At 45.0% G+C, this 13,020-nt stretch overlaps 1 protein-coding gene across 7 annotated transcripts in view; it reads right to left on the bottom strand.

Annotated features, from left to right (window-relative positions):
* The window catches only part of DAB1 (DAB1, reelin adaptor protein), a 1,217,809-nt gene extending 1,206,730 nt beyond the window's left edge, over window positions 1-11,079 (bottom strand). For 3 of the 7 annotated variants that reach the window (XM_021093137.1, XM_021093135.1, XM_021093141.1), the window contains exon 1: window positions 10,383-11,079. The gene's annotated coding sequence lies outside the window, so the exon portion shown is untranslated. The remainder of the gene's footprint in view (window positions 1-10,382) is intronic. The other 4 variants (XM_021093151.1, XM_021093154.1, XM_021093166.1 and 1 more) reach the window with 4 other exon arrangements.

The following is a 13,020-nucleotide window of genomic DNA, read 5'->3' as shown; positions in this document are numbered from 1 at the left end:
ATATCCAGCTCAGATAAACTCAAGGAGAAAGTTTGGGAGGCCTGATGTAGCTACACAACCTAACTAAACTCTCCAATCAAGTATTATCAGAAATAAGGCCCATGTTTCACCTTTTTCAATTCCAGTATCCATCTCCCATTTGGTTTTTTAACTTGAAAAGTGAAAGGATATGAGTAAGTATCATCTCTCAAAAATATTCCCCATCTAAAAAAAAAAATGAGATCACATTGATGATTTGGAAGCAGGGTGACCAGTTAGAATCAGCCATCTGGCTGGTGCAAACCCAATTCCAGAGCCAGTCTGGAGTAAGGAAAGGGATGTTTCTGTGATAATCAGAAAGGCAATGAGAGCCCATGGGGTACAGAAACTTCAGCTCTGAGATGCAGTCTGTTGATTACCAGGAAATCCTTTTTGCAAAAGAGGTCATAATCTCAAACTCAGCTCACTTGTATTACTTGCAGGGGGCTGATTTCCCCCTTGACACTCACCAAATTGCCCAACACACCTGCTTCCAAAGCCTGTGGTCTTCACACCTGAACCTCTTAGAGCCGAAAATGAGGGATGAATAAGAAATAGGAATAACTAACCCCGCCTGGAGCCATAAAGACTAGACAGGACATGAGCTAAATTAAAGAAACAATAGCTAGGAAGCCCAACGATTTCTAGCCCCTGAGCCTCTTATTACTAGCAAGTCCAAATTCTCCTACCTCACCCTGCCCTCTCTCTGCTACCTCTGGACCCTGCTCAGTTTTCCCCTCCCTGAAATAAGGAAAGATTGCAAATAAAGCTGTCTTTGTTGAGTAACTAGCTTACACTCCATACGACAATGGGAGGTAGAAAGCAAAAGAGTAGATGACTATACTCAAGGGCTGGCAACCCCAGAGAAACCTGAGGGGATGCAGGAATGATGGGAGTAGGTATGGCAGAGATGCCTAGTGTGCCCACTGGCATCCATTCTTCCCATCTTCTAACATAGCACCCAATGCTGGCATATGGCAATGCAGAAGAAAGACAATACTATGTAGCCCCCTTTCTGTTAGGAGTGGCTAGTTGACTTGGCCCTGGCCAATGAGGATGTCAAAAGAAACTATGGGTTCAACTTCTAGCCACATCCTTAAAAGAAGTGAAGAAGATTCTCCTTTGACCTACTTCCCCTCCCCAGCTATTGAGTTTGAATGAGGAAGTGGTGACATTCCCACATGGGTCATGAAGATGACAACAACGTCCCAGGGATGGAATAGTGGCAAGCCCAGAGAGCCTGGATCCTGCATGACTTCACAGGTGGGAGCTTCCTGGACACTCAGACTTTTACAAAACTGAGACATCTATTTCTACCATTTTAAAGATGGTTTTAAGCTGCTTTATTTGATGTCTTGTACAAACATGCAGTTTGTTTGAACTTATATCCTAAAGAATTGAGATGGTATACCAACACTTCACTTATCCATCAACCAAATGTTTCCAGAAAACAGGTGGTAAACAAAGATAGTAACAAAAGACATCCCCCAAAAGCCAACTTACATTCTCACTGGAGGCTGATGCACTTTAGTCACAGGAATGGCACCCTGTCTAAGACTTGGTTGATGCTTATAGACCCTTATCATATCCATATTTACAGTGAGCATGATTTCTGCTTACACATCTTCAGAGCCAACACAAGGATGGACAAAAAGGAAAGAAGATTTCTTTAGAGGCAGATAAATTTATGATACCAAGACACAACAGCACAATCTGACAATGAGGGAAGAGACTACAAAGGCATAAAAAATAGATATAAGAATTTAAATCCATACACCCATAGGTTTGGGGCCACTCATATATAAGGGCAAACAGTCCTATATCTCTAAACTGCCCTTAAGAATACCAAATATGGAGTGCCCATCATGGCTCAGCAGTTAAGGAACCTGACTAGCATTCATGAGAATGTGGGTTCGATCCCTGGCCCTGCTCAGTGGGTTAAGGATCCTGCGTTGCCATGAGCTGTGGTGTAGGTCGCAGATGTGAGTTGGCTCTTGCATTGCTGTGGCTGTGGTGTGGGCCAGCAGCTGTAGCTCCAATTAGACCCCTAGCCTGGGACCCTCCATATGTTGCAGGTGTGGTCCTAGAAAGACCAAAAACAAAACAAAACAAAACAAAAAACAAATATATACCTGACGTAATAGTTGATGTACAAAATGATATTTCTGAGTAATGATCTATTTTTAAAAAGCAGAGAAGTATGTAATTCACATATTGTCAAAACATTAGTCTTCTTAAACTTTGCTTATTTGAAACGTCTCAGTGCCATACATATAAATTATTGCATATAATTCAATGTTAAATGAAATATATTTTGATATCACACATGTAAGTCAGTATTAAAACCATTCATGCTGAACCTACACTTTTTGGGCCTTGCCCTAAATGTGATGTCCTAGAGGTGAATCAGACACATCGCTGCTGTCTGGCAACTCCTGGTCTAGTTTTGACATAGACAATAAAAGAGATCATTATAACACCAGATCAAACCCCTACAGGAGGAAAATCAGATGCAATGTAGATGAAAGGGAAAAAAGATTACTGTCCATAATCTAAAAGAAACCCTTACAAAATGATAAGAAAAAGATGAACCATCCCCCCAAGATGGGCAAAGACAATGAATTAGCTGTCTGCTGAGAAGCAAATCCAAATGCCTAAGAAATGTAAAAGGATGCTCTTCCTTTGTTGTCATCAAGAAAACACAAAGTAAATACTAATGAGATATTACGTATTCATTATCAAGTTAGCAAAAGTAATAGAGAATGATAGTATGTGCTGTTGGCAAAGATGTGATATGGGAGATGTGGCTTCATATGTGCCAATGGAAGTGAGAACTATATTGTCTTTAGAAAGATATATAGGGTATCACCTACTAAAAATTTAAAAAGCATATATCCTTTGACTCTGAAGTATTAGTTAGGGTAAACTACTCATAAAAGTTAAAGCATCAAAGGATACTGATAAATGAACAAGGATGCTTACTTCAGCATTGCTTATAAAAGTTAGTGGAACAAAAGTAAATGCTTATCAGGAGAGAAATGGTTGAAAACCTGTTCATAGCACTGAAACTTACACAGCCGTTGAAAAGAATAACACATCTACACCAATTGACTGAGGGAGGCCTGGAGGGAGATAGTTCCATAGTGTTTAAAGTGATAAAAGCAATCTGCTAAGGAATGGATATATGATCCCATGTTTTAAGTCAATGGCAAAAATCCCTGCACGTGTGGGTGTGTGAACATATTCGTATAAATGTTATAGGAGCTTAGAGGAGAACATGGAAGGCATTCTGGTTGTTAGTTTGGTGGGCAAGGGAGAGTACATAAATGACTATATTTTAAAAATAGATGTCCAGCATAAAAAGTAAATAGTTGGCATAATAAGCCAGAGCAAGTAAAATTATATCTACGTACATATGCTTAGCATAACTGTCTAAAAAGATAAATGAAAGGACGGTTACCAAATTTAAGCAAGATAAAGAACTGGGATTTCACATTATTTCTACTAGCTTCTAAAGTTTTTCTATGGTTTCTCATTTCTTACAATGAATCTGTTTTACTTATATGATTTGGAAATTCATAACATGATAAAAACAAACAAGGTCAGTGTTGGCCAATATCGAGTGGCCTTAACTAAGAAGCCGTCATGAGGGGAATGATAGCTGAAATCACCTATAGTATTCTATTGGACTGGGAGGACATGCGAAAAAAAGAAGGTGTTCCAGGCAGGAAGAACTTCTTACAGAAGTATGACGGTGGAAATAAATAAAAGGAGTACCCTCAGCATCCCCTTCATCTGGAAGAGAAGATTAAGAATAAGGAAATGGCTGGAGTTCCACAATCCCAGTAACACCGTACAGATAAGAAGGAGAAATGGCCACCACAGTGCCTGTACCAAAATGTGATTTTGAGAGTTAACATTAACAAATGAAAACAGCTTGGTTTCTCCAAGTGCTACAAATTGACAAATATTTTGAGTTCTTAGGACTCTGTCCATGGTGACACCATGTGTTTCAGTCAGATGAAAACTTCAGTTGGGTAACAATTTTCATTTTCAACCCTCCTTTCTGTCAGTTTCAAACTCGGCTGTAAATATTTGCTTGGAGAAAAAAAATGTCACTAAAGATCTAAGTGCACGCTTCAAAAAAAAAAAGAAAAAAAAAAAAAAAAACCTGGTCATTTTGCAACAAGAAGTCATATTATGTATGTTAATTAAATAAGAAGTCTCAAGACCTAGGGCTTAGAGCTCATTTCAAGGAAAAAAAAAAAAGGATTCTTATTTATTAAAAGCCTATGAATACAAATGAATTCTTTATTTGGTATTCATTCTTATTTAATTCTTCCCCCTTTGAGATAGGAACTACATGTGCTTTGCTGATAGACTGAAAGCTTGTCTCGTGTCGCAGGGTCTCCTGTCATCCAAAATATGGCTGTTTTATGCACAAGTGTACATATTAATGGTATAAGATTCTTGCACTGTCACCAACAAAGAGCCTGAATGATGGTCACTTTCCAGCTCAAGCCAACCAGCATCACAGGGAGCTCAAGGCAGTCATTTTCAACCTGAGAAAACACTCCTATCTCTCTTTCATGAGATGCCTCTTGTTCTCTAAGTGGAAGTTCAAATCACAGGGCCCTGACTTTCCTATTCCCATCACCACATTAGGAATCATGGCAGATAACAGCATTATTCCATTTCCAGGGAATGGAAAGAGACATACAGAACCACCAGGTAACCGTTCGTACACCTGACAGCAAAATAGAAGGAAAAACTCAGGTCCCTGAAACAAAGCCTATGTCTTTTTAGACAGTGATCCTCTGAATATTGGGCCAACAGTGAAAAAAGCAGACCACGAAAATTTTCATCATTTCAAGCTTTGCTGGATTTTAGGAGCAGAAATGAAGATCTCTGAGAAAAAAAAAAAAAAAAAGAAAGAGTCTGGAGAACAGAAATGAGAACAGATGTCGAGTCCTGACACATAGGGTCCCAGCCCCAGTAGGGCACTTATGGCCATGAGACCCTCAGCATGTATTTAACCTCACTGTGCCTCAGTTTTCTTCTACAGAAATAGGGGGTTGTTTTGAGAATTAGTGGATAACATATGAAAACGACCCGTGAGCAGGTAGTGAGCACATAAAGTTGAGTTACATGTTTTTCCTCTCGGTGCCCACAAATCCACTTAGGGAGGAGGGTGGGAAGAGGCAATAAAATGAGGGGGGTCTGGGTTTGAATCTGGACCTCACTATTCCCCCACCCCACCCCCCTTTCTGATCTGGACAATTCATGTAACCTCTTGGAGCCTAGCTTTCTTTATATGTAAAATAAGGATTTTAAAGCCAATCACATAAGGCCATTGTGAAGACTTATGAAGAATGAATGCCGCTAAAAAGTAGTTATGTGTTCATTTACTCCGCATTCATTGGACACTTACTACGTGTACAACTCTGCATTCGGCATTACAGACATGTACAGAGATGTATACTGCATGACCCCCACCTATGATGTAATTAGGAAAATAGGACAGAAGACAAAGGTCAAGAAGAAATGCAAGCATTTAATAACATGTGCATTAAAAACAGCGGGGGGGGGGGGCTGTCACCTTTTACACACTTCTACATCATTTACATTTTTAAAAGCTGGCATAATTTTTGAGAGATGGACTGGGAATCTGGGGTGGATAGATGCAAACTATTGTCTTTGGAATGGATAAGCAATAAGATCCCGATGTATAGCACTGGGAACTATATCCAGTCACTTATGATGGAGCCTGATGGAGCATGATAATGTGAGAAAAAGAATGCATATATGTACGTGTGACTGGGTCTCTTTGCTGTACTGTAGAAAATTAACACTGTAAACCAGCTATAGGGGAAAAAAAACAAAAATCATTTAAAAATTCTATAAAAAGGAAAGAAAACTATAAAAATAATGAGAATAAGATAAAATAAGAAATAGGGAAAAGATAATATGAATGTTCATCACCCTTTAGAAGCTCTTAAATGAATGTATTCATTGGCCATCACTCATACATGTTTGTGCCCATCACTGTGTTACATGTGCCTTGAGATTGAGGAGGTGGATAAGTTACCCCCACTTGGAAGGAACTTACAATCTGCTGGGAGAGACAAACACACGGATAGTTAGAACACAGTACTTCCAAAGAAGTGTGTTAAAAGTGCTAAAGGGACTTGTGTGTGTGTGCATGTGTGTGTATAAAACTGAATCACTTTGCTGTACACCTGAAACTAACACAACATTGCAAATCAACTATACTCTGATATTAGCAACAGTAAAACAGAGTGCTAAGGCAACACAGCTTCCTGAGGAAAGGGATCTCTGAGTGGGTGTCGCTTCTGGATGGATCCTGAAGGATGAGTGGACTTCACGAGGTAAAGGAGTGGGAAGCATTTGCCAGACAAGGAAAGAAGGTTGCACCTGCCAAGGTATCCAAGTTGGGTGTGGGTGTGCATGCATGCTATGAGTGTAGTGCAGGTGTATGTGTGAGAGAGAATGTGTTGACTCTGTGTATGTGAGAGTGTGAGTTTGTAAGTGTATGTATGAGATGGGGTGTGAGTGTGAACAAGAGGGCCAGGCTCTGAACAGCCATGGAGCCCTTGGTCAGTGATTTGAATAACATGCTTTAGGCAACAGAGAAACATATGTGTTTTGATCTGGGGAATAACATGATCAAAGCTATGTCTTAGAAAGACCAGGTCCCACCTGAGGAAAAGGACCATGCTGGAAACCAGGAGATGATTTGGGAGGCTCGGAGGATGGTCTGGACTGGGGACAAAGAGGCTGGAGAGGAAAAGACCAAGTGGCATAATTTTCCCATTACTCTCTTTTTTTTTTTTTTTTTTTTTTTTTTTTTTTTTTTTTTTTGTCTTTTGCCTTTTGAGAGCTGCACCCATGGTATATGGAGGTGCCCAGGTAGGGATTTAATTGGAGCTGTAGCTGCCAGCCTATGCCGTGACCACAGCAATGTGGGATCCAAGCTGTGTCTGAGACTGACACCACAGCTCATAACTCCGGATCTTTAACACACTGAGTGAGGCCAGGGATTGAACCCACGTCCTCATGGATACTAGTCATGTTTTTAACCACTGAGCCACAACGGGAACTCCTCCCATTACTCTTAGTCCTGGGTGGCAGATAAGAGTGTTTCCTATGCTATTCTTCATTTTTCTTTTTTTCCCCCAAGGTTAAATGAATTTAAAATGCCCTACTTTTTAAAAGTCATCAATTGTATGGAAGACAGATCTAAAAAAATGGGAATACCTCCCCCTCCAAAGTTGTTCCAGCGACACTCAGCCTGTCAGAAAGGAGTGCCAAACTTGACCCAAAGGAGAGTAGGCTCTTGAAGTTATAAAAGCAGAAGCAAACAGACCCTCTTCAGAACTCTGACCTCACATGGACAACCGGAGTTGCCAACCAAGGAAGAAATAAGAAATGGAATGAATGGCTTTCTGTGGCACAATGTTTATTTCATAATTATCTGATTATATCAATGCTGAGGTCCAAATGAGTCTATCTGTGGTGAGTCTTGAAGTTTGGAGTTTTCCTTTGCATTTTTAAATAAGCCATAGGATAAAACAAAACTTTGCTTCATGTGGGCCCTTCATTCCCTCTCTCCATACTAGAATTCCTCCTCTGTTTTTCTTCCCTGCCTGTGTGTCTCCCTGTTCTTCTACCTCCTCTACCTCCTCCCCCTCCTCCTCTTCCTTCTCCCCTCTTCCTCTTCTCTCCCTCCCCTTCCCTCTTCCCTTTCTCCTTCTCTTCCACTTCCTCCTATCCCTCTACCCCCCTTCCTCCCTTTCCCCCTCCCCCTTCCTCTCCCCTTCTCTCCCTACCCTTCCCCTTCTTCCTGCTCCCCCTCCTCTTTTCTCCTCCCCTTCTCCCCCCTCCTCCTCCCCTTCTACCCCCTCCCCTTCCTCTCCCTTCTACCTCCCCCTCTTCCTTTACTTTCTCCTCCCCCTACCCCCATCCTTGCCATCTCCCCCTCCCCCACCCTTATTCTCCATCTCACCTACCTCTTTCCCACTGTCGGCTGTATTTGAAGTCTTAAGCCATATCTGTCTCTCACCGCTGCCCCCTCACTTTTTCTTTTTTCCCTCTTTCTGCTCTCCCTTCTCCCCCTCATATCCCTTCTCACTTTATAAAAAAGCTTCCATTTTAGAAAAGCAGCAAGGCATTTGCTAGCACAAGAGTCAAACCAACAAACATGACCACAGTAAGGTGACTAGCTGAATCCAGCTCCAAGAAAAAAAAGAGAGAGAGGGCTGAATGGTGGCCCTTGATTCCAAGGAAGGCACATGGAGCCTGTGGTTCCCAGGTGTCCCTGGACCACAGTATCACTAGGCAGTCTTCCACCTAGGCAATTCCTGTTTGCTAATAAGCCCCAGGCAGTCCCCATCCCTTTCTATGGGGAGTGAGGAGGCACTACCACTGCCACTGCCAATGCCACACTGCACTGCTCAGCTATTCCTCCGGAAAGGAAGAAAAGCCAGAAAATTCTCAATCAGCTAAGGCTAGCATTGCAGGGGATCTCAGAGACCAGCCTAGCCAGGTCACAGGTGGAGAGACAGGGTCCCCAGCTGGCTAAATGCTAGGGAGACCCATTATTAGAAAAAAACAGACCTAGGACCTGTTGCAAAAAGCCCTCTACCCTGGAAACACCTCTAGGATTTTGCCTTCTGAACAAAAATCTACTATATAAGGTTCAGATGTATAAACAGATAGAAGCGAATTAAAATAGAAACAAAAAGGGGTTAAAATGCAGCTGGTGCACATCAGACATCCACTGCATGCTCCCCGCAAGAAGGATTTGAGCCGCAAAGTCTGTTGAAGATGGGGCTGCAGTGGTGGAGGGCTCTAAGCTCTGAAGACCTTTTTAATATGGCTGTATTGTAACACTGCAGTGCCGAACCCCGCCAGTCATTCCAAAAAAGCAAAAAGAAGCCCTGTTCAGCAGCAACAACTTCCGAGCCCTGGAAACAGACTGTCTCCCTTTTGCACCCATTTAATATCCGCTTTAGTGAACACGAACAGGGGATATATGCATCCTCGGAAGGCACAGCGCAGGAACCTCCCTCTGCAAGGAGGCGATTTCCTCTGACATGAAACTAAAACGCATTCATCCGAACTCAGCCTCCCAAAGCATCAGCAAAGCCACTGTGAGGCGATTTACAGCAGAGTCCCTCAGAGATGAGGGGGATGGGGAAGGCAAGCAGGGGACACACCTTTTCCGAGCTGTTTGAAACATGCTCCCTGCAAAGTCCTCCCAGACTGTGCTGCCAAGGGTTAATTTCCTCGGCAAAAATTGATTCTCTCTTTCTCTTACACACACACACACACACACACACACACCCCTACTGCACAACCTCCTCCACCACCACACATTTGAATCTTTTTAATCTTAAATTCCAGAAATTCCCTGATCAGCCCTATCTTTTCGGAACAGCCCCTCCACCTGGGCTAGATTCCCACCTCCGTCACCAGTAAAAGCCCAGGGAGCCGGGCATAATTATTTTCCTACAAGGTTATGCCTAATTGGCCACTAACCTAATTGATTAATCATCTCATTTTTCAAGGCAGCATCAAAGAGCCAAGCTGAGTGGGAACAGAGAAAACAGGCGTCCGGATGGTGCATGGGGTAAAATTACATAAAGGGGAAAGACCACCCTTGTCTGGTTTCTGGGCGCAGAGGTGGACAGAAAAGGACAGAAAACCCAGAACGTGCTGGGAAACTCGCAAGACCTCAGAAGGACTGAGCTGGGAGCCTCGACGCCACCCAGCCAGCCAAAGTCCAGCCACCTCCGATGAGGATGAAGTTGTTTCCCCCAGGCCGGGAAGGGTTAACTGGCTGTGCGCCAACTCAGCCTCCCCTGGCCTCCGGGGAGCAAAGGCCGCTAGTCCAAACGTCTGGGAGTCCGAGTGGGGAGCCCTCACCCGAAGGTCGCCCTCCGGCTGCGGCCGAAACTTGCGCGGCTTTGCGCGGAGCCCTCTCCCGCGCCTTTGCGCGCCACCCAAAACTTTGCGCACACTGCAGCCACCGCCAACGCCTCGCAGCCAGCCGCGCGTCACCAAGTGCCTTGGGCAGCTCCTCCGCAGCCTCCGCTGCCGGGCTTAGGCTGGTTCTGGACTTTTCCCCGCTGCTTCCGATTCCCACCCAGGGGGCTCCCTCGCGGCTGCGGGAAACTGGCGCCCTCCCTGCGCTGGACAGGCTGGCAGTTCGGGAGCGGCGTTCCAGATGACCACCTCCGGGGCCTGGCAGCGCCCCTGGGAAAGACTGCCCCCGCCCCGGCTACCCCCCGCCCACCCCGAGCTTCCCATGCCCGGACTGGCGAGCGCAACACCTCTCCTACCTTCTCCGCCGCCCAGTCGCCAAGAACCACACTCTCCGCTCAGCCCTCTCGACTCATCCTCTGGCTGCAGGAGAGGGCGAGAAGGGGCTCCGCTTTTGTTCCCTAGGGCTGGCAGGTCCCTGTGGAGCCAGGGCACGCAGGAGATGCCGCGGAGCTGGTTATCCCAGACGGGGGATGCTCACTCCCAGCAGCTCTGCCGGCAGCAGTAGCGGCTGTGGCAGCCTCGGCAGCAACAGCAGTAGCAGCAGCAGTAGAGATAGTGCCGGCTCTCTGCAGGCCACATCTTTCATACCTTATACATCACTACCGCATTCCCCCGAATAGGGGAGCCCCACAGCATTTCGCCACCTAGCGCAGAAAGCAGGCCCCGCAGCAGTGGTGAGGTCCGACCCCAACAGGACTGAGCACCTCAGGAGCGGAGAAGGACCTCAGTACCCACTCGCAGGTTCCCTCTTCAGCTCCGATCACAGCGAGGCCTATAACTTGCAGCCATTTTGCAGTCCTCACCTTCTGGAGCTGTCTGCTCCCCAGGGAGGTCTGGACTTCGAGCCAAGTGATGAGGATTTACTAGAGGGAGCCCTCTCTGAGCTGCTGCTGGAGTCTTGGACTGCACATGCTTTTACACATCCTCGCAGGAGTCACACAAGAGGCTTTGTAGCAGCAGACACACACTTTCTTGCACGTGCAGAATCTCCAGAGACATTTCTGCACTTCCCCTCAATCCAGTGTGTGGGCATAGGAACAGGCAGACAAGGGTTCCGACTGCAGCTGTGTGGCCTTAAGCAAATTGCCAAATGAAAAACAGAGCCTCCATTTCTTCATCTGCAAAGTGGGAAACAGATGATCTGTCTCCTAGGATCATTGTGAGAATCAAATGAGATAAACACAGAACTCAACACAGGTTAAGTGATAGAAAATGATAGGGCTTTTCCTATTCAGTTGCAGGTCTACCCTTCCTGGGGTAATAATACATCAATAACAATCCACTCATTCTCTAAGATCTTATTGTATGCTTGCTATGTGCCAATCTCTATTTTATGGAGTAGGGTAAGGGTTTCAAACAGACGAGTGATCCTTACTCTTGAACTTGCTCTCTAGCATGAGGACATGGAAAATGAAGTAAATTAGCAAGAAACTGGCAGATAGTAACAACTGCTATGGCAACAGTTGAAACAGATGGTGACCTGTGATAGGAAATAACTGGGGTAGGTCATGGGGCTGGAGCGGGAAAAGGACTCCCTGAGATGATAGCTGACCTGGGACCTAGAAGCATTAAATGCAAAGAGAACAGCAAGTGCAAAGACCCTGAGGCAGGAATGGGTTGAAGAGGAGCAGAGGAAACCAACTGTGGCTGAAATGTACCAAGAGTGGTGATTAACCGTGAGAGGTGGGGAGGTCAGAAAAGAGAGGCTGGTCTTATGGGAGGATATCAGTAGGCACTTGGTTTGGAGTTAGTTGAGCTGAGCTCTGATTGTTAGGGGACTAAAGAGTATGATTGGAGTTTGCAGAAGCTCATCCCCGCTCCTGTGCAGAGAATGGGCTGGAAGGGACTTGGGTGTAAACAGGGGAAACAATCAGAGGCTCTTGCTGACTCAAAGTCTCTTTCCACTCCCTGGCCTGTGCATCCTCCCTTCTTCCACTAGTTCAGCAAGGGGGAGAGGCCACTTGCCAGGAACCCCAGGAGCCTGGGCATGGACTTTTCCCACAGCTTTCTGAGCATCCTTTTCCTTAGCCGTCCAATGTAAAATAATGATATATATTCTCATAAAATGATTACAAGGATTAAATCAGATGGCGAAGGCACCTAAGCTACTAAATAACCATTCATTTTCTCTTTACCATACCCCCTACCCCAAGTCCCCCAGGAATCTCCCATGTGCTCCTATCATACCTCTGTCCCCATCTAAGAGAAGGGAGGGTGAATCATCCCCATCCAGGCCTGTCTTGTCCAGGAGCTGCCAGGGTAAACTGTTGGGTCCAGGAAGAGTTCATTCCAGCAGCTGGGGAAAGGCTTGCATCAGTTAGGTAGGCCTCTGTACCCATCTGTCACCTTCTCAAGCAAGAAAGGGATTTTCATTTTGTTTAGGTCCTTTTTATTTATTTGTTCTTGTCTGCCATCTCCAGCTAGTTTGAAGCATTCAGGACATCATCATATGAGCACTCGAGGTATAAAAATAGAAGGGGAAGAAAGGGCTGGGGCTGGGCGGGGGGAGCCAGAGATGGCAGCAAAAGAAAACAGGCAGGCCTTTTTCTCTTAGCAACAGGAGGAAAGGTTCTCAGCTGAGACACATGATCATTTCCTTACATCTGTGCAGTACAACCGATTCCAGAGGCCTTCAGAATTCTTTCCCCCCACCAATACCTCAGAAACCCCCATAAGGTGAAACAAGTATGTTTGGATATTGCCCCCCACTCTGTGACAGGTGAGGCAGCTTAACCCTCCACTAAGTGAAATAACAAGCTGGCACCTGGGCTCAGGTGCACTTGACTTTTTGATTCTCCATGCTTGATGCTTCAAGTGGACCCAACTTAATGATACTGCCTAACTTCTGAGACCCTGAAACATTCATCTAATTGAGACCCAGACCTATGGGTCCAAAGACAGTCAACTCATTCCCTTGTACCCAGTTCAATTCAC

The sequence above is a fragment of the Sus scrofa genome, chromosome 6, assembly GCF_000003025.6.
Source record: "Sus scrofa isolate TJ Tabasco breed Duroc chromosome 6, Sscrofa11.1, whole genome shotgun sequence".
Taxonomy (NCBI): domain Eukaryota; kingdom Metazoa; phylum Chordata; class Mammalia; order Artiodactyla; family Suidae; genus Sus; species Sus scrofa.
The sequence above is the reverse complement of the archived record's forward strand: the minus strand, read 5'-3'. Positions and strand labels throughout refer to the sequence as shown.